This window comes from Meriones unguiculatus, chromosome 17, assembly GCF_030254825.1.
Source record: "Meriones unguiculatus strain TT.TT164.6M chromosome 17, Bangor_MerUng_6.1, whole genome shotgun sequence".
NCBI classification, from domain to species: Eukaryota; Metazoa; Chordata; class Mammalia; order Rodentia; family Muridae; genus Meriones; species Meriones unguiculatus.
In genome coordinates, this window is record NC_083364.1 from 33,758,692 (window position 1) to 33,784,226 (window position 25,535).

The window sequence follows — 25,535 nt, forward strand, 5'->3', positions numbered from 1 at the left end:
TTACTACCCATTGCATTTAGTCAGGTTTACAGTGAGAATTCAAAGGAGGAAAATGAGCAGTGTGCAGTGTGGTGAGGTAAGGAGTGTGAATGTGTGTGTGTGTGTGTGTGTGTGTGTGTGTGTGTGTATTCTGGTGTGGAGTCAGAGGGCAACTTGTAGAAGTCAGTACTGTTCTTCTGAGTTCTCTGGGGATTGAACTCAGGTCCTCAGTGTTGGTAGCAGTAAGTACCTTTAACCACTGAGGCACCTTACCAAAGGGTGCAGGCAGGTAGGTTTGGAAAAGAACATCTATACTTAGTGCTACTAAAGAGAAACTGGAGAGTTTTCACTGAGAAAGCAGGAAAGGTTGGAAAGGCACCCTCAGAGAGAGACCCCATCCATGGACAGTGTACAACAATGCAAACTCTTTTGAAAAAGAGTCTCGTCTGAAAATGGAGACAGAACAGAGAACCCAAGCGTGTCATGCTGCGTGAGAGCCACATGGGAGAATGGTTTCCATGTTCAGCCAGGAAGACACAGGAACGCTGCTGCAGCTGTGATCCTAGGGGGCAAACAATTTCTTGAGCTGGCGGCAAGAACTTAGTATCACTCACATGATAACTGATTTTCATAAATGCAAAAACAAGGGGGTCAAAGAGGCTTACACCAAGGTTCCAGGAAGCTGCTGAAGCCAAGTAGCGTGCAGCAGGGCCAGATCTGCTATGGGTAATCTCCTGAGTTCATGAGGCCAAGTTGCAGTAGAGACATAGCACACCATGTTATGATTATGTTATATAGTGTGGTGTCTAGAAACATGGGACATTCACCAAGGAGAACTGTACACACTGAATGGACACACCTACCCACGGCCAAGGCCTGAGCTAGGCGTTTCCAGACTCTGGGTCACTTATCCAGGAAACTGACAAAAAAGGCTAATGGATTTGCAAAAGAGGCAAAACCAACACCACTAGATCAAAGGGGTTGTAGATTAAAGAAGGACACACTGACAAGATGGACAGTGGACCACATAAGTGGCAGAACTCAAGGGCCTCCATTATTGTTTGGGGTTTCCTTACATGGGGTTCAAGAGAAGAAGTTGGTTACTAAGTTGTCTGGTTTGGGTGGATTTTATATTTTGATTGATAAATCAGGTTATATAATACTTTCTTTGCTCTGAATGTTCTTCCCATAATGCCTCTGATTTAAAATATACACACTTGCAATTGTGTGTAAGCATGAAATGATACATAGGATGTTATCCCTAAAAGGTTACAGAAGGATATAAATTTGCCCTACTGTGCATGCAGCCAAAACCAGGTCAGTCCAGACCAATCCTTCTAGAACTAATATACGGTATGCTGGGAATACCTTGGCTTGGAAACTATACAAATTTGACTATATCCAGGGGAAGAGAGACTTACACTATGCTTAGGAATGAGAATACTTGTAGCCTGATGTGTGTGTGTGTGTGTGTAAGGGGGGAGGTGTGTTTCTAGAGGTTCTTAAGTTATTAGAGATGATGTTTGCAGGGGTGTGTGTATACATAGCATGTTCAGTTGAAGGAACCAGGCTTTGTGTGGGCATTATTATGAGGAGGTGGTGTGTGTAACTGAAAACCAAATGGGGTTCCAAGCTAAACTATCTCCTGTGCCTTCCTGCCTCAGAGCCAGTCCAAAAGAAATACCTTTGTGCTACAGGCAAAGAGCTGGAGAGACAGGACTGCCTAAGGTTGTTGGAGCCCAGATAATATCATCATAAACCCTGGGTTTGTGGTGATGTGGAGGTGCAGGGATAGTACCTTCCCAAATGGCCCTCAGACTTGCTTTACTGTTTTCCTAGTTCTCTCCCTTTTGGAATATTTACTACTCTGAGTGATTGTATATTATCCATACTTTTTTTTTTTAATTTTAAGAGGCACATAGCTAAGAGTTTGTCTTGAGTGTCAGAAGAGATTTTTTACTTTTAATGGTGTTGAAACTGCCAAAGACCATGGGGAATTTTGTGGTTGGACTGAATGTATTTTTGAATTATGGGATGGCCAGGAGCCTATGAGGACTAGGGATTGAATGCTGCCCTAATTTGCTTCCTTGTTGCTATGATAAACATGACCAAAATGTGGTTTAGGGAGGTAAGGGTTTATTTCATTTTATAGTTTACAGTCTTTCATCAAGGGAAACTATGGTAGAAACCCAGAACAGGAACCCAGAGCTCAAACCAACCAACCAGCGCAAACAGTATGACTTAAAAATGATGCCGGTGGTTGTGGTACACACCTTTAATCCAGCAACTGGGGAGGCAGAAGCAGACAGATCTCTCTGAGTTTGAGGCCAGCCTGATTGAACTCCAAGAGCCAGGACTACACAAAGAAACCTTGTCTCAGGGAAAAAAAAATATATATATATATATATGAGTCACCATGTTAAGGAATAGATTTGTGATGGTTACTCTTCATCATCAACCTTGTAGATTAAAAGAAATGCTAAGCTCATTAGTAAAGAATGCTTTGTGTGTATGTCTATATAAGGCTGTTTCCAGAGAGGATTAACTTCATTGAAGAAATCTGTAATATAGGTAGCACTGTGCCGTGGGACGAAATCCTACACTGCATTAAAAAAAAAAAAAAAAAAAAAAGAGTAAGGGAAAAGCCAGGCAAGTGCAGACATTCCCTTTCCTCTACTTCCTGATCCTCCAAGATGTGAGCATACACCAGCCTCACCTTCCCCACCAGAATGGGCTGTAGCCATAAGCCCTAAGCCCAGATAGATCCTTCCTTCCACTGTACCAGCAACAAGAGCAGTAACGAATGCAGGTGTACACACACACACACACACACACACACACACACACACACACAGAGTTACCACCACTTCCACCTTTCCCACTCTCCCCACACCCCCTGTCTTCACCCTGCCTCCCACTGCCAAAGCACAGGGACAAAGGTCTTGGTCCCTGTTAAAGCAGTTCTCAGAGATAGAGCTTCCAGGAGTTACTGGATCGTGACAGTTTTGCCTTTACCAATGGGCTAATCGGTTGATAGATTCAAAAATTGAACAGATGATAAGAAATAATAGAACGGTGGAGAATGGGGGTTATTTGGAGAAGAGGGCCACAGCAGGTGTGGCTTTGAAGGATGCATCTTGCCTCCCGATTCCTGACTACCGTGGTGCTTAGGTACTGGCCTCCATGGTATACTGCTTCACCTCAGGCTCAAAGCAGGTAGTCCGGCCAACCCTGGATGGAAACTGCTCTGCTCAGTGACAAGAAACTGACTAATACAGGTGGCCTCACCTAAAGCCCTGAAAGCGGTGCTCTGGACGAAGCAAGCCCTTGGTGGATGTAGCCATCATTAAGGGGAATACGTCTACCTAACTCTTTCCGTTTCTCTGTAAGATGGAAACAGTTATGATTCTATTTTACAAATGAGAAACTGGCTTCAGAGTTGTTAAGCAAGTTTGCTAAGGTCTGAATGCTAATTAGAAGCAAACTCAAGGCCCTGAACAGGAGTGCTTGGATACAGACCACCATGGTTTTATTTACTGTGCAGAATGATACAAATGCCTTTCTAGACAGTTACTCACCTAGGACTGGGGAAATCAGATGTTTCATGCTTATCAAGTGCCAGACGCTCTGTTGGGGTTTTACCCGTGTTAATGCAAGCAAACAAATTACTCTGGTTTAAATTTAAAAAACATGATTAGGTCTTTACCAAGTGTTGAAAGCCAGAGGAAGGCAAACACCATACCTCCTGAAGCTCTATTTGCTTTTCCTCTTGGGGTTCCTCTTCTCCCCTAATGACTCTAGGGATCCAAAGGCCTGGCAAGCTCCTAGCTCCTGCAGGCAGCCATAACACTCACTGTGTGCACTATTCTGTCTGATCACGTATCAGCTATAAGGATAAGCCACATACAGAGGAAGGGGGTTGTTTATTTGTCTTTGTGTTGTTTTGGTTTGGTCCACCTTCCTCAGCTAAATTTAGAACTATTGTCCTAGTTCCCTTTCTGAACAACAACAAAAAACAAAGAAAGAGACAACAACAATAAAAAACTAACGTATTACCTTTAAGAAACTGAAGATTTTTGTTTTGTTTGTGACACAACTCATTCAAGTCCAATACAGGTAACTATAGGCAATAACCTTGACTATATAACTCAGGCTACTAAACATGCAGAGAAAAGGGATCTCAGGAGAAAGATGTCCCCATCTTCACTAAAACATGCAATGTTGATTTAGACAAGATATACTTAATAGAAAAAGAAAAAAAAAGGATCAGTTTAAATGCTTTATCAGAGAAGTTGGGAAAGCATTAAAATTCTTTTAAGTTTGAATATTTTTACATAAAATGAATTTGTATATTAGTCTTATTCAAATGTATGTCATGTAGTTGTATCCATGTCAAGATAAAGGAGCTTATCAGGGGCTAGGGATACAGATCAGCAGCTAAGAAGACCCAAATTATGTCCCTAGCATCCACATGGGGCAGATCATAGATGCCTGTAACTCCAGTTCCTGGGGATCCTGTACTTCTAAACTCTCTAGGCTCCTACACATATGTGCACAGGAACTCAGAATTATGCATAATTTAATAATAAAAGGTATCTTTTTGAAAAGATCTTTAAAGAAATACATCAGAACATACAGTATATGAGGGGGAATGGATTTATGACCTCCACAAACAATAAAATAACCCATTAAGTTTGCATATAGCCTAGATATGTCTTCACTTATCACTTTTTTTTTTAAAGTTTATGTCTTAATGTGCACGTAACAGAAATGTCTATGGAGGCTAAAGGAGAACAATTGATCTTCTAGAGTTGGAGTTCCATTGCTGAGAATGGAACCTGGGTCTTCTCCATAAGAACAGCAATATTTTTTTAACCATGGAGCCATCTCTCCAGCCTCAACGCACATTATTTTAAAGTCTTTAAATGCCTGACACAATAAAAATGCTATATAAACATCTGCGCCGTTATTTAGAGATTCATGAAAAAAAAAGTCTGTAGACATGTTGAATGCAGGTAGGACTTTAAAACTCATTTTCCTCCACAGCCAACTGGCAACATGGAACCTCGAGGGACAGCTTAATTAACAGTGACTCCCTCTGGGAGTTAATGTTGGCTTAATGGGTCAATGGCGGCTTCCTTCCTCCTCATTCATTTTAGTTAAAGACTTATTAATTAATTAGATATTGTCATTATTAGAGTGTATGTGTATGCTGTGTGAGGTGTGCCCACAATGAAGAGGGAGTCCTTTAGAGCTGAGTTACAGGAGGTCGTGAGCTGTCTGAATTTGGTACATGGAATCTGTCTGAATCGGGTACAAGGAATGTAGCTGGTTTGGGTTCCTTCTTCTGCCTGAGTAGGAAGCACTCTTGTCACTGAGCCATCTCTCACACATTTTCGTATTTTAAAAACTGTATATGATGAGTCCATGTAATTTTATAATCTAGAAATAAATAAGAAATTATTATTTTAGTTTAAAAGTAATACCAGGGAGAGAAAATTTGTTAACATTAATACTCACTAATTTAATCCTATGTAAGAGTCTAAGAATTTTAATTGAACTAAAATAATAAAGGTACTAATTTTAAAAAATAAAAATAAATTGCTGGGCAGTGGGGGTACATAGCTTTTATCCCAGCAATCAGAGGCAGGTGTATCTCTGTAAGTTCAAAGTCAGCCTGGTCTACAGAATGAGTACCAGGATAGCCAGGGCTATATAGAGAAACCCTGTCTTGAAAAGAAGAGGAAGGAGGAGGAGGAGGAGAAAGAGAGTTAAGAAATTAATCAACAGAATAAGTTACACTTATAGTCCAAATTTTGTAACAAAGTATTTGTGATAGACACCTGCTTGTATACATTTATAAACAATGCAAAGCATAAAAAAATTCTCTCTCCTTTTGGGCACTGATGTTTAACCTTGAGGAAGGGAGCTAAGGAAAGTTACAAACAATAACCTTTCCTCCAAAGAAAAAAGAAAGAAAGAAATACACAAAAATTAAGAAATAAACTTCAGTGCTTCCTGGTCCCCAGAGCCCACCCATTCCCTCATGGGTCCCCAAGAAACATACTTAACTCAACTTCACGAATTTTTCTCCTTCACTCACTTTTCAAGTTTTACAATGAAGCATTTCAATCCCAGGGAAGCATAGAACAATGGATATTATTAGCAACATTTTATCAACTCTTACCTGACTTAGTAATTCCTTATTCCTTTCCCCTTTTTTCTTTATTTGTTGTTTATATAATTTGAGATAGGTACTTGCTATGCAGCCCAGGTTAACTTCATACTCAAAATGCTCCTCCTTTAATCTCCTGAGTACTAGTATTAAAAGTGTTACATACACACTATCTCTGCCCTACTTCAGTCCCCATATCAACTCCCAATACAAAGTCTTTGAAGATAATCTCAGGTATAGAATTCTATAGAATTCTTCTCATTTAAAATATGCAATTTTAAAATATTTATTTATTTTGTCTTATTAACTTTTCTATTGCTGTTATATGACAACCTTTAGAAGAAAGAATTTATTGTGGCTTACAACTTCAGAGGGTGAGAGTCTGTGACCATCATAGTGGGGAGCAGGGCAGCAAGTAGGCAAACATGGCCCTGGCACAGTAGCTGAGAGCTTACACCCTCATCCATAAACAGGAAGCAGAGAACATCCTCAGAATGACACTGAGTCTTTTGAAAGCGCAAGCCTGTCCCCAGTGACATACCTTCTCCAATAAGGCTATCTCTCCTAATCCTTCCCAAATAGTTCCAACCAACCAAGTATTCAAACGTAGGAGCCTATGAGGCCTTTCTCATTCAAACCAAAATAATCTTTAATATTTTAAATGATGTGTATGCATGGGAGGGTTGTATGTACATATAAGTGCAGATGTTTGTAGAAGCCAATTGTGAGATTCCAGACAATTGGAACCCAAACTCAGATCATCTGTAGTAAGTATTCTTAACCACTGAGACATCTCTTCAGCCCTGGGTGCTGTTTTGACATTGCTATTTAACTGTTTAACTCTCTCACTAGACAGAGTCACTTGAGAAGAAGAGCCTTCCTTTTTTGCTTTGCATCTCCCCTCTGGTTGGTTGAATGTTGGTCCCTGAAAATATCTGTGCAAGACTCAGCACATGCAAGGTAACCTTGATAGGGGTGGACATGGTCACCAGAGATGAAATTAAGTCTTTCCAGTCAAAATTGTCTTGGCTCGCCAGGTGGCATTGAATCCAGTGACGAGTATCTGTCATGACAAGAGATACACAGAGGAGATGTTCAAGGAGAAGAGACTGACAGAGGCTGGAGTAGCACAGATAGATAGATAGATAGATAGATAGATAGATAGATAGATAGACAGACGGATAGACAGATAGAGGACTCTGTAGCAACCACGGAAAGCTAGTATACTCGTTACACCGTTAAGCTAAAGTGTATTTGTCAAATTGAAGACCTGAAAGACCTGGGTACGTGACTTTGCACCTTCTCCGAACCCCACAGAAAGGGAGGCACCCCAAAGGCCGCTGGACTCTGGCTAACAAACATGTCATTCTGTACTCTGGTGTCAACTGAACAATTTGTTCCTTTTAACGAGGTGTTTTTACCTCCCTCTATATTCATTGTCCTTCCCTCCCTGGTTTTACTGTAAGCGAAAGAACTGACTTTTGATGTATTGCCAGAACACAATAAATTATGAGTCTCTTTCTTTAAGTTGGAAAGGGGAAGAATTCTACTTCCCTATTCAGTTATTTCAGGCAAGGGTGGGAGCAGGTTCTGTGCCAGCGGCATCCTGATTATGATTCAGGATGTGCAGCCAAAGGCAAACAGTTCCTCTGTAAATTCAATCACATAGGAAGGAGCAATGGCCTAAACAAGAAAGGCCGAGTTTTCTTTGTGTGCACAGCCAAGGGGTCCTGGGAAGCTGGCTAGCGACGATGCCCTATCTTAAGCAAAGGCAAGACTGAACTCAAAAGTGGTCATCTAGAAACTTCTGCACGTATTCCACACAGGAGCGGAGCATCTCGGGCCTTACAGACCACATTCTGGACAACTTCAAATGCACTTTCGTCCTTTTGTAGTCTAAAAGGATGGAGGCTAACCAGAATTAAAATGTCAATTATTGTACTATTTTAGTTTTAGTTTTAGTGACATATTTGTGTGTGAGTCTGTGTACAGGTCTGTACATGTGAGTGCAGTACCTACAAATGCCAGAAGAGGGCATTGACTCCGCTGGAGCTGGCGTTGCAGATGATTCTCAGCTACATGGTATGCAAGCTGGCAGTCAAACTTGGATCCTCCAGCTATGTGAGCTGCTACCTGCCAAACCATCTCTCCATTCCCAAGTCTTTGTTGTTGTTGGTTGGTGGGTGGGTGGGTGAGTTGGTTAGTTGCATAATTATATGCAAAACATCCACTTTTTAAAAAAAAAAAATCACTTCTCCTTGGAAAAATATCTATATATAACTTTCATGCTATTGTATCTACAAAGGGCATAGGTGATAACACCTGTGGGTGTGCTCTTTTATCAGCATATAACGCCACTCCAAATGGAGAGTTTCTACTCAGTAAGCCGTGACCCAGTAATGGATTGAGAAATCAACTTGGCGAGAGGAACCAGAATTTTTATTTATCTGAAAGAGAAGGGAGTATATCTGAGTGCACAGCACACCTTGTGTAGCAGACTTACATGCATGCCTCTGGATTATGATAGAAAAGGAACCCTCCACTACGCTATGAACCAAAACGTGCAGCAGTGCCTGCCTGAGAAAAGCCCGGTCCTTTAGTCCAGAAAGGACTCCATCTCATCACCACTATCCCAATCCTTACACGCGCTAGTTCTTATCACACAGTGAATTCACCAGGAACGATCTACCATGCACCTTGTGAGAGGGGCTGACATACAAATGCAAGGGTTCATATGTTCCTTCTGCTCCAACCTCATCATGCCTGAAGCTCAGCCCCTTCAGCCCTTGGTCCTCATGGCTGTGCCTCGGTGGAACCTCACGCAACTCCGCTGTCCTAGGTTTGTTGCCAGTTGCTGTGATAAGATACCCTGATTGGAGAAATGATTTCTTTTAGCTCGCAATTCCAGGTTCTAATCCACCATCAAGGGGAAGTCAAAGCATCTGAAACTTGAGAAGCAGCTTAGCCATGGCCACGGTCAAGAGCATAGAAAGAATGGCTTCATGCATGCTCCCTTTCTGAATTCTTTTACATCCCGGGGCCCAAACCTGGGGAATGGTGCCACCCACCTTGGGCAGGTCTCCCCATCTTAACTAACACAATCAAGATAATCCCCCACAGACGTGCCCACACGCCGACCTGATCTACATGACTCCTCACGAAGACTCTCTTCCCGTTTGTTGTGGTTTGACTAAGAATGCCCCCATAAGCACAGGTATAGGAACTCCTGGTCCCCAGCTGATGGTGCTGTTTAGGGAGACGGTACAGCATCCTTGCAGGAAGTTGGTCATTGGATTGAGCTCTGAAAGCACACATCCTCGCTCTTCTTCCAGTTTGCTCTCTCAGCTTCGTGTCCGCGGTTGAAGGTGTAATCTCCGTTGATTGCTCTAGCTGCAATGTCCCCATGTTTGCCCCTTCCTCTGCCACATTATGGATTCTCCCTCTGGAACTGTGAGCCCAAATAAACCCTTCTCTTCTATGAACTGTTTCTGTCTCAGTGCTTTGTCACAGCGACAGAGAAATTAAGCCCCAGACCCTCCCTCCCCATCCCACTCTTCTATAGCCTTTTTAAAGACAAGTCCTCACTATGTAGTTCTCAGTGGCCTGGAGCTCTCAATGTAGAACAGGCTGGCTTCAAACTCAGAGAGATCTACCTGCCTCTGCCCAAATGCCAAGATTAAAGGCGTGCATCACCATATCTAGACTAGCCTTCTGCGATTTCTGATGCGGACATGGCGTTCCTAAATTTAGTCTCTGAGGAAGGAAATGTACCATCCTAACTCCTATCACCATCAACCTTCTTTAGTTTTCCATGCCAATTCAATTCCCCCACCCCCACCCCCATTGTTGTTTCAACCAGAGGAGGGCTTCTCTGGCCTCCAGGAAAGTTCTTTCTCTCATTCCTCACCTTGCTGACTTCCACAGCTTCACAATGTTCTGACAAATGTCACACTTGCGCCCTTTCCCCTGAACACCTGCAATGGATTTTGGGGCAGGCTTTCTGGTCCTCTATGATTAATGGGTAGAACGGCACCTTTCTAATCACAGGGCTACAGCTAGGTTAGCCAAGTGGTACCAGCTGGAAGATGCACATGGGCTCCAGGGGAACTGGACCTGAGTTTTGGTGACGATGCCTTGCAAGCTTGTCTACTTGACAGACATACAACTCGGACTTTACAAAATCAGGGCAAGGCTGACACCCACCTGAGGTGAATTGTAGGGGTCCATTGTCTTAAAAGGCTGATCGGCATTGCTTGTGATGCTCTGTGGGCATCTCAGAAAGGAACTTCAAAGCCCGATTTTGTTCTTTGAGTGCCCTCGGAAATCTGCATCCCCCAAAGAAGATGCATAAAACAGAGGCTTCTGGGAAAATACAGCAAATCTAATGAGCCAAGTGATTCTTGACATCTTAGGATGGCACAAAGAATAAAGGGGGGGGGGCTAGGAAAGCAGGAGACACTTCTATCCCTGGGCTGGCAGTGGCTGAGCTGCACTGGGCTGCAGAGATTCCCTCACTGCTGCATGAGCACAGACCGTGACAAAATAAGTCTCATGCTTCTTCCTACAGTCCCGAGTCCACTTCAGGCCACAGGGCGTACTTGATGGGAAGCAAGTGTGCAAAAGAACACGGCACCCTTGTGTATTCCCCCTACCTGTTATGGTTTGGATCTGAAACATCCCCATAGGCTTATGATTTTTATGCTTGGCCCACAACCTGCGAACCTCTTTAAAAAATAATAATAATTATGATTTATTTATTTGTATTTTATGTACATTGCTGTTTTGCCTGCATGTATGCCTGTGTGAGGGTATCAGATCCTCACACAGGGAGTTACAGACAGGTTTGAGCTGGCATGTGAGTGCTGGGAATTGAACCCAGTCCTCTGGAAGAACAGCCAGTGTTCTTAACCATGAAGGCATCTCTCCAGCCCTGTAAACCTCTTTTTGTAAAGGGATGCGGGGCCATTAGGAGCTGGAGCCCAGCCAGTTGCAGTTAGCCTTTGAAAGTTATACCTAACTTTGGTTCTGGCCTGTGTTCTCTGTTTCATGGGCCACCGCTGTCTTAGTCACTCTTTTTCTTTTTTTTTTTTTTTTTTTTTTTGCAGCTGTGATAAAACACCATGACCAAAGGCAACTAAAGGAAGAGTTTATTTTGGTTTATGGTTCCAGAGGGATAAAAGCTCATGATGGCAGAATGGAGGCATGGCAACAAGTAGCCATCATGGCAGCAGGACCACGAAGCTGGGAGCAGATAGAAAGCAGAGAGAGCCATCTGGAAATGACCGGAGTCTTTAAACTCTCAAAGCCTGCCTCCTGTGACATACTTCTCCCAACAAGGCCACACCCCCTAGACCTCCTGAAACTGTGCCACCACCTACTGACTATGTGTTCAAATATGTGAGCCTATCGGGGACATCCTTCTTCAAACCACCGCAGCCGGCCCGTGAATAAGCCACACCTCACACTCCTACCTCTACGACCCCACCATACCCTCACCATGACAACAGACTGAAATCCCTTTGAAACCATGAGCCCAAACAAATCTTTTCTGCCTTCAGTTGTTTTCCTGTTAGGTATTCTGGTTACAGCAACACAAAACAACCAGGACCCAACATCTCTGTGTGTAAAGCCTCCATTTTATCCATGGGGCTGCTCTTCTGAGGGAGCATCAGAAAAGTGCCACCGACTGTGTGATGTCAAAAAAAAAAAAAAGAAAAAAAATCAAGTTTGTCTTTAAATGATTCTCAAGCCCTTTGATGGTTTATCTGTGGCATGTTAGTGAGAAAAATATTAGCACATTTCACTTTCTACATGGAAAAAAATGCAAAAATGTAATATAGATAAAATAAGTAAAAGTCACTTATACATATAAGATTATTTATTAATGAGTAAGAACATATATAAAAGCAAATTAGGTATTCTTCTCTGCTCTTGGGACTTGAAAGGATAAAGCTTTCTGAAGTCAATTTGGCAATACAAGCCAATAATTATAGCATCTCCACACCCTCTTGATACTAATTTCAATTCTGCAACTACATCAAAGGGAAATAACAGGCCTGTAGACACGTACGTAAAAGTCCTCATCACAGGAGTTTTTGTAACAGTCGTGAACAGCAACCTAATCCACTATTAGTAAACTGAGTGAGCCGTGATGATGTATGGATACACATGGGGAACACATCTAAATGATGTCGGGGGGACTGGTCATGGTCTGGGGAGATATAAAACTAGGTGTGCTGTTAGGATCTCAGTGTTGGCAGGAGGTAAGGAGATGGGAGGCTGCAGAGAGTAAGGTGACCACGTTACAAAGGAGATGGCCTCCTGTGACAGGAGAAAGCTGTGTGGAGTGACCTCAGTCAGGACAAGAGATGACTCCCACAGAACTAAGCACGCATACACAAGCACACACAGAGACACACATACTCACACAGACACACACACACAATTAAAAATTATAAAAAGAAATCTTTAAAAAAATGGTCATAAAATTGTGAATGAGAAAGATTGAGAGTGAAAGGTAATTGCTATGAAACCAGGGTGGGAAAATCTGGATACCGAATTCTCCTCTAACTTTTCTGGTCACTAAAAGGCAAGTCAATAAAGTGTTAAAGTAATAATAATAATAATAATAGTAAACACCACAAGAAGAACTGTGCTATTCAGTAATAATTAGTGCGTGGGGGAAGGAGAGAGGGGTCTTACACTCTGACTTTTTAAAAAGTAAGTTCCATTAAATTCAAAGAATCAAGAACTTTTTCTTGGGGTAGGGGGACACTCTCCCAACGCCAGCATCGATATAGAAACACACGGACAAGTACACAGCCACATAAGTTCATGATGCTGACCAAGGAATCTAATGCGCTTATTTTTAAAGGCATGAGACTTGAACAGGAGAAAAGAGACTTGACCCAAATGTATGGAAGCTATTGCTTCAGTGTCTACGCTAGCAAGCTGGGCGAGCATGTGGAGACTCCCAAGACAGGTTGCTATGTGCTCTGTGCTGGTGACTTGAGGAATCCTGGGTTTCATATCTGCATTCCAGGGCTAAGCTTGCTGGGAAGCCAAAGCACGGTGCATTTCTTAGCCAGGTCAAGGTTCTAACCTGCTGCACTCCTATACTCTACGTACTTAGAGACGGTATGAGGGAAGCTTGCCTCCTTCCTGGGTGTGTGCCTGCATGCTGATGGGTGTGAGTGAGGTGGGACCCTGATAAATAAAGGAGTTTGTTACTAGAATTGGGTTTGGGTTTTGCTTTTGGTTTTTGATCTATGTTTCTCCTTTCTTTGTTTCTTCTTCCTTTTCTTCTTCTTCTTCTTCTTCTTCTTCTTCTTCTTCTTCTTCTTCTTCTTCTTCTTCCTCCTCCTCCTCTTCTTCTTCTTTCTTAGAAAAACAAAACAAAGAAACAAACAAACAAAACCACCTTGCTTAAAAAGAAGAAAGTCTTGTAGAACAGGGTTTTCTTCCTAAGCACCCTCAGGCCTATTTCCCTCCTAGCCTGCTGGTTCAAAAGTCTGGAGCCCATCAATCTCTGCCCTTGGGGCCTTTGAAATGACTATAATTAACCTTATCTGGGCATCAGGATTCAACAGTATCAGACACAGAAGGAGTCAAAGAGCCATAACCTGGGGCAGAGGTCTGTCTTTGCACCAGAGATAACAGGTCCCTCAGGCGAGGAGTGTTTCCTGCTGGCCTCTTGCAGAAAGCTGACTATTCATTGGTCCTCACAGCTACCAACCATGAAACAGCTTCTGGTTCTGACAGACCAGCAGTGAACAGTGTCTGTGGTTCCTCCAGGAGTGCTACCTGAAGGAACTCCACTCCATGGGAAAGGGGAAAAGAACCTGAGGCTGGATGGAAGAAACTCAGTGTTCCTGCTGATGGAGATGTGCAAGTCCATCTGGTTCTCACAACTCTCCTAAGCCAACTCAGGCGTAGTGACACATTTAGCCTACTTGGAAGTTCACTGGAGATATACTGCTCTGGTGCCTGGATATCAGTCATGATGGGATTATTTATACCATGAAAAATCTGTAAAATCAACAAATCAGAGCTATCTCCTCTCCTGTACCTCCACCCAGAGCCCGCTGCTGGACATTTCCCAGACTATAGCAACATCTGCATCCTTCTTGCACATGACCATTGTCTGACACTGTAAAGGGTCCTGAGCATCACATTCCACCCCATGCAGCTGCTGCGTGTTGATTGCTGACAGCCCTTATAAATCTCTCCAGGAACTGCCATAAGTCGTAGCCCAGGCCTGCTTATCAACTGGTCAGTTCTGGGTGGGACAGCAAGACCACTTCTACATAAGACAACGTGAAGGAACACACACACACACACACACACACACACACACACACACACAGTAAAGGGAATTTTGGCCAACTCTAATATTTTACACACGGTATTCCCTTCTGGCTTCCACTCTTGAAAGGTTGAGAGGGGAGGCGCTGTGACCCAGGCTCTCTCCTTTCCCTTTGTGATTATCTTTCTGTGGTTCGTGGAAGGATGGATGAGCTTCATTTCAAACCTAATGTTCAATCATCTTCCGGGATCCTAGGAACCTTTCAAGTCTCAGGCCCAGCTGGCATGGTGATTCCAGTATCCAGGGTGCTGGGGCAGAAGGAGCAAGGTTGGAGGTCAGCCAGGGCTACATGGTGGGTTCAAGGTCAGCTCAGCTCAGACTATCGAATAAGGCTCTGTCTCAACAAGTATGTACTAAACACAGAAACAAACATCTGGCTTTAAGAGAGAGAGATTATCTTCCCTCCTCTGTTTAGTCATTCCCTCGTCACCTGTTCATTTTTCTCTTTCTTCTGAAACCCGTAATGCCATCTTGGGTTCCCTAGATCCAGTTTCCTGGGCTTTGATCTCTTGACCACTCTCTTTGCATTTGGTTCCTATGACTGGCAGACTTTTGCGTTTAGGTTTCTAAGCCACTTCTTTTAACTCATCCAACGCATTGTTTTAGTTTAGGATGCCTTTGAGTTCTAGGATGCCTTTTGATCTTGTTTTTGTTTGTTTTGGTTTTTGGAAAACAGGGTTTCTCTTTGGCTATCCTGGAGCCTGCTCTGTAGACCAGGCTGGCCTCAACTCACAGAGATCCACCTACCTCTGCCTCCCACACGTTGGGATTAAAAGGATGTGCCACCACTGGGCTCCTTTTAAAATTTTTGATAATGTTTTTTAATGTCCTGGTAGCATTGCTTTCTTGAGGTTTTTCTCTTCTCTCTTGCCCAGATGAGTCCCATATATGTATTACAGTGCTCTTCAGCTCAGGCCCTGGGGTTCCATAAGCAAAAAACAAAACAAAACAAAGACAAAAAAAACCAAAAACAACCCTACCAGTATAGGAAGGTATATTAGTCACTTTTCTACACCTGTGATAAAACACCATGACCAAAACAACTTTAAAATTTTTAGATTTATTTTTATTATTTAAGAATGTTTTGCCTGCATGTGTGTTTATACAACACATGAATATTTGGTGCCTGTGGAGGTCCAGAGCTTTCATGTGAGTGCTAGGAATCAAACCTGTGTCCTTTGCAGCAACACTTTGCCCTTAACCACTGAGAAAACTCTCTCAGCCCAAGAACCAGACAACTTGTAAAAGAAAACATTTGATTCAGAGTGTTAGAGTTCATGGAGGCAGGAACCACTGAAAGCTCACATCTTGAGCTACAAGTGGGAGACAGAGAGCACACTGAGGATGGTGAGAGTTTTTTAAAATATCAAAGATCATCTGTTATTGTCCATAATGATAATTCACTGAGGGGGTACCATGGCAGGCCCATGCCAAGGTATACCCCGTGAGGAATGACACCACTCAACAGATCTGGTATAAGGAAGTTTACTGGAGGAAGGGAGAGGAAGGCCTGGGGAAGATATAGAGGGCAGGGAAGAACTATAAGAGCAGAGACAGAGGGGGCAGGGAGGGAGAGGAAGGGGGGACCTAGAACAGAGAGAGGGAGCTGGAACAGGGAGAAACTAGATGAAGAGAGGGAGAGAGAGAGAGAAAGAGAGAGAGAATACTAGGGTGGTGGGAGGCCTTATATCCCCCCACACCTGGTGTACCTGGCGGTGGTGGCAGGTATGATGTCAGCATTGATAGAATCTGAAGGAGGTCCTGCTGAATTGCCTGCGTGCTAACATCATCTACCATGACACACCTCCTCCAACAAGGCCTTACCTTTATACTTCCCAGACAGTTCCACCAACTAGGAACCAAGTATTCAAACACGTGAGCCTACGGAGGCCATGCTCATTCAGACCACCACAGAAGGCATTGCTTCATGGGCCTTCAGTGCAGTAGCACAGAGGACCCCTCTAGTCCTAGTGGAGGCATCAGGCTGAGGAGCTCCACTGTCTCCTCAAGCGTCTTCGTCTCAGCTGAGTTGCTGAGGGTGGTCCAGCACAAGTCCTGACTGCCCTTTCCCCTGGGGGCATGAATGTGAAGGACCAAGCAGCAAAGGTCTCACCACAGCGAGCAACAGCCCTAAGCCTTCCAGGCACTGGTACCCAGGGAAAAAAGTCTTGCCCCAGCCACCTTTGTCCAGGCTCCATCAAAGCAGGGATTGCTTTATATAATTGTTGGGATAGCCTTCTGTAATATTGTGAATATAAAATGCTCCTCTTCCCTGGGCTCCTGTATTGAAAGCTTGTTCCCCAGCACTGTTTTGGGAGTTGGGACCTAGCTGGAGGAAGTGAATCTGCCTCCCACAGTTATACCTACTTCTTGATCCCATTCTTTCACTCTGCTTCCTGTCTACCACAGACTGTGCAAGTTCTGCCACACACTGCCATGATGCCCTGCCTCATCACAGGTTCAGAACCTACAGACCCAGGGCTATGGACCAAAACCTCTCTAGCTAAAATAAATCTCATCCACTTCAGTTTCTGTCAGGCATTTTGTCACACCAATAAAAGGTTTAACAAACCCTCACAGGATCTGCCTCTACCATTCCCATCAGGAGAACACTCAGGCTAGAGCTGAGCCTACAGTGTTAGAAAAACCTAGACAACCCCCAATTTGTCTTTAACAGAAAGGACACACTTGATCTGCTGAGCCTGGCTGATTCCTCATTTACTTCTGTTGTCCTCTGATATCTCTGGGGCTAGGGAGAGGAATCTTCAAAGTTGTAAGTGTTAAAGAAACATCCCGGGCTTGCTAGATTTACTTTAAAATCACGTTCATGGGCCATTAGGATGGCTCAGTGAGTAAAGGTTTATGCCTCCCAGCCTGGCAAGGTCAGTTCAAACCTTGGGGTCCACTTAGTAGAAGGAAAGGAACCAACTCCTACAACTTGTCCTCTGACTTCCACATACATGTTCTGGTGTAGTTATGCACACACACATGAATGCACACACATACACACACAAATTAATAAATCTCCTACATCTACAGGCATATTAAATAAAAAAAGTCTACCTGGATAAAATACCACACTGCTCTCATTTATAAATAACTTATCTTTCTTTTTTTCTACATCATCTAATATTTCTTATTGATGAAAGACAAAATAATTATTCTGTCCAGTTGCTCACTCAGCAAAACACCTTAGAAGTAGACACTGATTCTCATAGGCGTTTCAGAGGGAAGAATGGAGAAGAAAGTAAGCAAAGCTTGGCATTTCCATGCCAGAGGCTATAAAATGAGGCCCCATCTTCTCAGTGGACTCACCAGGCTGATAGTTAGCTGTGCAGGCAAAGGATGAGCAGGCTCTCTCCCAGAGTCCCCAGGATAGATGATGTTCAGAGGCAGTCCCTAGTCTCCTCCCACCATCCAGAACAGAATCACTTCCTGTCTGTACTGGCTCCAGTGCCAGGCCTGTTGCCTGGCCCTGAGCTGGTTGGATAAATCCATTCTCTGCTCACTTGATGACACAGTGTATGTTAATACATGGCTCTGCTGTGTCATGGCCACCCTCAGACTCAAAGTTCCATCTAGACTGGAGACTGAAGTTCAAGTTATGTGGGAAGATTTCTGCTCAACAGAAGGGCTCACGCTTCAAGGCTCTTTAGGAGCTCCTGGGTCCTGTTGGTTCACGAAGCAGATTTCTATTGAAGGAGCTGCGCCCCACAGTAAATGGGTGTGGCCTGGAAGTTTCCTGGGGCCATGACACTGAGAGGTCTGTGCTGGCTGTAAAGAAGGCTCAGGGTGTTGCAAGGATGCTTCTGGTTCCAACTGTATGGCAAGCTCAGTTGGGCAATATTAGATAAATCTGTCTGTTCCTTCCAAAGTGTTCCTCTGCTCTGAGGTCATCTCGGGGGCCTATTGAAACTCTCCTTCGTGGTTGCCAAGTATGATTCAAGGGAAAGACTGGGTGTGTCCTCGCAGCACGCCTCAGGAAAGCCTACAGGTGCTGTGAGATACAGAAGAGTCTTGTGGGTCCATGTCCCAGCTCTGTCCCACAGGCATCTGGAAGAGCTATCCCCAGAAAGAGATGCTGGCAGGATGGGTGATATTTAGAGGGCCGGCATAGTATAGGGCTGGGTCTGAAGTCTCTCTGCTTTCGCCGCTTGGTTCCAGAGCATGTCTGGGGTGAAGGCTGGACAACCCAAGGCTGCAGATCAGCTCTCGGGGGAGCTGGAAACAGTGGCTCCTTAACGATGGGTCCAGAAGAGTTGCAATAGTTTAAGCTCATGTCTGAGCTGCCAGATTGACCACAGGAGCACATACCAGCCAGAGAGCAGCTCTGGTCTGAAACCACTTCTGAGCTGAGCTGCCCCTCTGGCAGAAGCTATAACCCCATTGCTGCAAGCCACGTTTTATGGAGTTCTTTTATTAGTCTCCCATGGAACCCATAGCCACATCATAAAATTAAATACCCCATTCTGTACATCTAGTCCACCGACTTCTTGAGCCCTGATTAACACTGGGCTTTTCCTTCTGGGGTTGTATTACAGTAACATTATAACTGACAGCAAAGAACTCTTTGCTAGGAGCAGTGAAATCCTTCAGGCTCACAAGGCCTATTCTCAAATCACAGTGTGTCACGGGTGTGTCCCTCTTTCTCTGTAGCCTCCGTGGAAGCCTCCCATTAATATCTTTCTGACTCTTCCATCCTCCCCCTTCTTCTTCTATTCGAGCTCTCCTTGAGTTGCCTTATTGCCAAGTGGCCTAGTGCTTGCCTAGGGTCACAGGTCAGGGTAGCCCCAACTCACCCTGAGAATAAATTTAGCCTATGGGTTATATCCCAGATGGAGAGGTTATCTTTAGCCTGGCAGGGGTGGGATGTCAGTCCAGGCCATGGTGCAAACACCAGAGGGAGGAGGAGAGGGAGAGGACGCCAGCGCCCCACCCCCAGCCTACAATAGAGCTTTCCAGTGTGCTCCTGGGTGACAGAGAGCCAAAAGCCACCATGTGCTTTCTAAAACACGAGGAACAACCTGAGAATAGTGGCCCGTTTCTTTCCGTCCTGTAAACTAAGAAGAACTTTAACAGAAAATATGCCAGCATTGTGGGCCGGTCGCGTAAAGCCTCAAGAACCCATTCTTTAAAAAGAGCAACAAGCCAGCATGATTTCCAGCCCTTCTCATTCATATCTGTTTACTGCCTGTTCATTAGTTTTGTTGCCTGCAGGTATAAAGATTTAAGACTTAAGAAAAAAAGAACTGTGTGGAAAAAAACTGCATGGCTTGAATGAGGGAAAGGACCAGGAATATTCTATTTTAAAGCTGGAGTACGTCAGTTCGCTCCAGGAGTCCCAAGGGCTGAACTTGGCTCTGGTAGCAAGAAGATGCTAGATTTCACCCAGGGAGACACCAATAACTTGCCTTATTATCACACTGATGTAAGAAGAAATCCTCTGCTGTATCTGGTGGCTCAAATCTGTAATCCTAGCTACGTGGGAGGCTGATGTGGGGAAGAGAACAAGTTCATAGCTGTCTGGGCTACAGAGTAGGTTGAAAGCCAACCTGGACAACTCAGTGAGATCCAGGATCAAAAGCAAAGGAGAAAAGAAGACAGTGAGGCAGAAATATAGCTCAGTACCTAGCGGACATGAGACCTCAGATTCCTTCTCTAGAATTACTAAAAAGAAGAAACAAATAAGGGAAGAAACTAAAGAAGGAAGAAAAGGGAGCAGGGAGAAAGACTTTTTCATTTCATTCGCTAGAATCCTTCCCTGTTATAGTCTCTACCCAGAACCTGCCGTTTGGCCTTCATTGTAATTTTTTGTCAAAACATCTGAACACTTGCTGGTTATTATTAGGGCAAATCCAGAGCCTAGGCTGAACTTGAGCTGAGTTCTGACATGTCTGAGCATGTCTGGCAGCTGTGTGAGAGGCCCTTGTCTCCTGGGAGGTAGCCCATGCTGTAGGACAGGAGACACGGCCCTCGTTAATCCAGGAAGATGGTCTCATACTCTAGGGAAGAGCAACTGATTTGAATATCCTTTGATCACACAGGCTTTGGACTTCTATCCGAGTCCCATTGGGGAGCAACGAAACCATAAGAAAGAACTGCAAAGACTGCTTAGTAAAAGCTGTGTGAAGGGGAGCACAGAGGGATAGAGCTTGGAGCTCTGAAATTGGTTCATCACACAGTGGGGGAAATGAGTTCCAAGTAGTCTCTTGGAACATAGACGTCACAGGCCCATAGGAGCAGGCCCCAGGGATACTTGGGAAACTCCTGGGCCTAGCGATCCTTTGCTTTGGAAAGGCCATGGGGTATAGCACCCCCTGGAAGATCACTGGCCCTCGAGAACCTAATCGAAGTGAACTCACTGTGCTGTGGGCCTGAATCACTAAGCCTCTTTGTAGCCGTTCCTTCTCTGGACTGAGTAATGCCAGTCACACAGTGGCCCTACAGAGCACCCTCTACTTGGTCATTGCATGAGGATGCTTTGGCTATCCTGCCTTCTCCATGACTCCTCCTCCCCCAAAGGTGAGGTAGCAGAGTAACCACAGAATATTTATAAAGACTTCAGTGAGCATCTACCCACCAAATAATTGCCGTATCTCAATCAGTTACTGTCCCGTGAGCCAGCCTGACAGTTTATTGGAACTTACTGAAATAGCTTAACAGTATCTACCCAAGTTGTGGCTGTCTGTGACTCCCTGGATCTTTCTTCGACTGCCCTTGCTTCACAACTACTGCCTTGTCTATGTAGTATGGGAGAAGTTTAAGCCCTAGTACCCCACACTGTCTTAATACTTAACATCATTCAGAACACGCAAGATTAGTCAGTTCTCAAAAGCGATTCTCAAAACCAATGTAATCCTCGTCTCCAGATCACCAGTGATCATCATGTGATCATCGCCCACAAATGCACTAACTTCATAACAACCTTTGGATCATCACAACATATCAAACCTTTGAAAAACAAATTATTATTAGAGAGAGGGGAACATATCTCTCATAGCCTGAGCTTGCCTCAGTCTCATTATGTGGCTGAGGATGGCCACTATGCTTGGTTTTATGTGATGCTGGAAGTTGAACCCAGGGCTTCATTCCTGCTAGGAAAACACTACCAACTGAGCTACATTCCCAGCTCTGAAGAGGTTCTCAGGGGTGAGATCTTGTACCGTGGAGGGAGATAATGAATTAAACAGTGTACAATTTGGCTCATTCTTTATTTTGAGACAGGGTCTTACTCTGTAGTCCTGGCTGAACCAGAACCTGCTATATAGACTAACCTGCCTCTGCCGCCCAAGTGCCAGGGTTATTTTTATTTCATTTAGAATTTGACTCATATTAAATCAAAACTGACTCTTTTTTTGTTTGTTTGTTTTATGAACCTTTTTTCTGCATATATGTCTGTGCACCTTGTTCATGCCTGATATTCACAGACACCAAATGAAGGTATCAAGATGTGCCGGAACTGGAGTCACAGACAATTATGAGCAGCCGTGTAGGCACTGGAGATTAATCCCTAGGTCCTCTGGAAGAGCAGTTAAGTGCTCTTAACTGCTGAGCCATCTCTCTAGCCCCTCATTCTACTTTGAAAGTATATTTATATAGAGCTTTTCCAATCCATCCTCTACAAATCTAGTTCAAAATAAATAAAAACAAAGAACAATACACAGACCAGTGTGGTGGCACATGCCTTTGATCCCAACACTTAGGAGGCAGAGGCAGATGGACCTCTATGAGTTCGAGGCCAACCTCCAACCTCCAAAGCCAGTCCAGGACAGCCAAGGCTACACAGAGAAACACTGTCTCAAAAAATCAAAAAAGAAGAAGAGGAAAAGGAAGAAAAGGAAGAAGGAGGAGCAGAAGAATACACAACCCTAACTGTGTGCAATGGGCCTAGGAAGTGGCAGTCTCCAATGGCATCCGGGGTAGAGTCAGTCACCCAGCATGCCTTGGCTCCATGGAATGCCTCACTGTGTTCAAGACGGATTGTGCAATGGCTGTCCTGGCCCGCAGCCCTCACAACACTCTCCCCCATAACTAGGGCAACATGACTTCCGTTTGTTGACTCGTCGCTAGGTCCAGGCCCTGGGACTAATCCTGCTTCTTGTCTGGAGGGATTTTAAGGGCTAGCAGCTTGGGTTACTTAGCCTCAGCCAGCCTGGTTGCTAGGCCCTTTCTAATCTTTGTGTTCTCTTGGCAGAGTACTCCAGGCCTTCCCTGGTGGGGGACACAGATGACAGTTTGTTTGTTTGTTTGTTTAACCTGCCTGGTTTTCAAATCCATGAAGGGATAAATAAGATACCCGTGAGATGAGAGGTCCCCAGCATCACCACCATCAGCCTCCCCCCGCCCCCATATATTCACCAACCAGTTACCAAGCACCTCCTGTGTGTAGAATAACAAGCCGGGGCTGGGGCAAAAGCAAGTGTCAAGGGAAGGACTGTACCAGGGCAGTCTAATGATGCAGACAGGTGGAGCCCAGCCTCAGAGGGCTCTACGGCAGAGAGGCAGGTTTGGTAAGAGGGGGGCAAAAGGAAGGACTGATGTTAGTCTCAGACAGGGAGATACGAAGTACGTCTGGGAGGGATCTGAGGAGTTTGGGTGGCGGTTAGACACCTGCGGTGGTGGGATTTCATTCGCTGTACGCCGAACATTCCAGAGCAGGGAAATAGAAGGTGAAAGCATCTTTCCCCGAGGAGCTAGTTTTATACAGTCTAAAGCTCCTGCCTTCCGACCACTGTGTCTAAGGATCACTACTGGGTCAGTTGTGTTTCTCTTTGCTGTGATGACATACCCAACAAACGCAGCTTAAGGAAGCAAGGGTTTCCGTAGGCTCATGGTTTGAAGGAATAGCACCACAACGGGGAAAACAGGGCATTGGCAGCGGTCCTCTGGTCCCCTCACCACGACCCCTCACGCTCAGCTTCCCTCAGTCCAGGCCCCCAGCCCACAGGAAGGTGCTGCCCACACGCGGGTGGGTCTCCCCGTTTTAGTTAAGCCTCCCCGGAAACGTCCTCACCAGCCCCAGCTAGTGTTAACCAGCCAAGCCTCAGGGACCTTCCCAGGCAGAACGGTAGACCACTGGGGGATCAAACTCTGAGCCAGGACGGTACCGCGGAGCCACGCTTCCTGCCTCTAAGGTCCAACCGAAGTTCAGCCACTGCCTTTCTGAGTCATTTTATATCACTTAGTGAAATGTTCTGGCTAGGAATGTCACCTCCCTGAGGTCACCATACATTTACCAAGTAGAGACTGAGGCAAACGCCAGCCTCCGTGCTTGCTTTGGAGCCTCCTAACCCTAGGCTGCGGTTACTCTGTAATCCACCCTTGGTGACTGTGAGAGGCCCCAGACGGGAGCTAGTAATCCTGAATTTAATCTCTGCAAACGTTTAAAGGCGTCGTCACTGCGGAGCCTTCGCGAGGGGATGGGCCCACAAGCACCGGGAGGGTAAAAATGCACACGAAGAGAACCCCATGGGAAATGCCACATTCGGAAGAGAAATGGCCCCTCAGCCCCTTTCCACGCCTTCAGCTGGGGTCTGGCAGCCCAGCTAGATGATTTCCAGGCCGCCCTGCGCCGGCCCCGTGCCGGGTCACAGCGCGGACCTCCCACCCACGCGGGCCAGCAGCGGGCCAGGCTGGGCGCGGCAGGAAGGAGAGCCAGTTCCCCGGCACCCTGATCCTTAACTGCCGCTTCCAAAGCCCCGGCTGATCCTAATCAGTGTGGGAAAGGAGCGCCCGGGCCCAGCCCGCCGCCGGAGACGCCGCCTCTTTTCATAAACTTTATCGCCGCGCTGCACAGTCCCTGATAAAGCACCATAAATAAACGAGCAGGCCGGAGTGTGCGGCCGGCCGGAGGCTGCTGGAGCGCACGCCCTGCCTCGGCTCGCAGCTCCCTGGGGGAAATGAATCATGCGCTGAGCTCAAGCAGGATCCGAGCTCTCCACCCCCCCCCCCACCCCACTCCCTGCATCGCTATGCTATAAATAAGAATGCAAGCCTTCCCTCCTTGGCAGCATTCAGAAGGACTAGGAGTTTCCTTGTGGCTGCTGGCCACCCTTTTGGCCTGGGAGCTAGGAGTGTTCTTGCTTACCCTCCTGGTTCAGGTCAAGTTCCTTGGGCCTGGGTTGGGCCTGGGCTTGTGGCTCCATTATCATGAATTCCTCTGGCTCTTGCTCAACACCCGGGCCGGAGCTGGGAAGGGAGGGGCGAAGAAAGGCTTGAAAGTCTCTAATGGCAGGTGATCAAGAGGAGTTGGTTCCATAAGAGCAGCTGTGGACCCTCCTGCGTGGGATAGCCTGTTGCAGCCAAGTTGTAGGAGAAGTCCGGGGGCCCAGGCCGGCCTGTGTCCCAGTTGACTAAGGCGGAGGGAGAGTGAAGACTCTGACAGAAAGGAGATGGAGGGGGTCTTCCCACCCCTCCACCGGACCCAGGGTCGGGGCGCAGGGGTTGTTCAAAGGCCCCTGAGAAACTGTTCAACATCTTTCATCCTTCAGCCCTTAAAAGTTTTTAAAATTATTTTTAATTATTACGTGCATGTGTGTCTGTGTGTATATGTCTTCATGTGACTACAGGTGGCCCAGGCCTAGGCCCAGGCATCAGCTCCCCCGGAGCTGGAGTTACAGATGGTTGTGAGCTGACCCATGGGCGCTGGGAACTGAACTCCGGTCCTCTGTAAGAGGACTATGAGCTCTTATTCACTGAGACAACTTCCTAGCTAGCTCCCAGGCTTTGATATATTTTTTCCCTTGGGGATCTCTACATTAACCAATAGTAATATCTGGAGACAAGCTTGTGGTCGCATCAGGAGTATAAAGACATCTAGAAAGACAAGCAGTCCAGTCAGCGTGTGCCAGCACATCACGAAGGCCCAGTTCCCAGTCTTTCTAGTTCGGCTGCAGCTACCTGGCTCTGTAGCCTTCATTCTCCCTGGGCCACAGTTTCCCCATGGGCCTAGCGCTCTCTAAAAGACACCCCTCTCCTTTCACACACACACACACACACACACACACACACACACTT

The 25,535-nt window shown here is 45.4% G+C and overlaps 1 long non-coding RNA gene across 1 annotated transcript in view; it reads right to left on the bottom strand.

Moving 5' to 3' along the window:
- Positions 1-24,646, bottom strand: part of LOC132648528 (uncharacterized) — a 68,842-nt gene extending 44,196 nt beyond the window's left edge. The window contains exon 1 of the long non-coding RNA XR_009586940.1: positions 24,607-24,646. This is a non-coding gene — a long non-coding RNA (uncharacterized LOC132648528). The remainder of the gene's footprint in view (positions 1-24,606) is intronic.
- Between the last annotated feature and the right edge of the window lie 889 nt (positions 24,647-25,535).